The sequence below is a fragment of the Otolemur garnettii genome, unplaced genomic scaffold (assembly GCF_000181295.1).
Source record: "Otolemur garnettii isolate 467f Iridium unplaced genomic scaffold, OtoGar3 scaffold00141, whole genome shotgun sequence".
Taxonomy (NCBI): domain Eukaryota; kingdom Metazoa; phylum Chordata; class Mammalia; order Primates; family Galagidae; genus Otolemur; species Otolemur garnettii.
The window spans coordinates 5,187,209-5,188,139 of record NW_003852536.1 but is presented as its reverse complement, the minus strand read 5'-3'; positions in this window follow the sequence as shown (position 1 = coordinate 5,188,139).

Below are 931 nucleotides of genomic sequence, written 5' to 3'. Positions count from 1 at the left end.
CAGGTGGGTTGCCTGGGTTCATAAGTTTGAGACCAGCCTGAGCAAGAGTGAAACCCCATCTCTAAAAAATTGCCCGGCATTGTGATGGGCCCCTGTAGTCCCAGCTACCCGGGAGGCTGAGGCAAGAGGATCACTTAAACCCAAAAGTTTGAGGTTGCTGTGAGCTAAGTTGCCATGGCACTCTTCTGAGGGTGACCAAGTGAGACTCTGTCTCAAAAAATAAAAAAGAAATGTTCAGCCCCCATCTGAGACTTTGTGACTCAGAAACCTTTGGGATGACCCCCTATGGGCTGCTGGTGAATGCTGCTATTTTAGAGACACTGAATCCCCTAAGCTCAGCAAACTGACCTTGGGGCCAAATCTAGCCCACCACTGTTTTTTTGTGCAGCTCCCAAGCTAAGAATACTTTTTATATTTTCAAATGATTAGAGGAAATCAGAAGAAGAATAATATTTTGGGAGATACAAAAATTATTTGAAATTCAAATTCTGGTACCCATAAATAAAGTTTTATCCCACACCATTTATTTACATATGCTGTCTGGCTGCTTTCAAATTATAATGGCAGAATTGGTGAGTTGTGGCAGATATCTTAGGGCCCCAAATATTTACCATCTAGCCCTGTCTGGAAAAAGTTTGTTGACCCCTCACCTCGGCAAAGCTGTTTTGCAATTCTCCATGTTTGCTGAGGTTGTGGCAGCTGTCAGCTGCACCCCAAACACAAGCTGGTTACACAGAGGGAGAACAGTCATCCCAGGCTTCGCCGCGTAGAATCCATTTCTGTGCCACCAAGTTAAATTATTTTGTGTCTCTAAAAGATGCTAAAAATGGCACTGCGATTTAGAAAAATGTCAAATGGCCCATTCAGTCCTGTATCCAAATAAATAAATCTAGTCTCCCTGCAGAGACCAAAGAGAGCTTGTTCTGGCCCC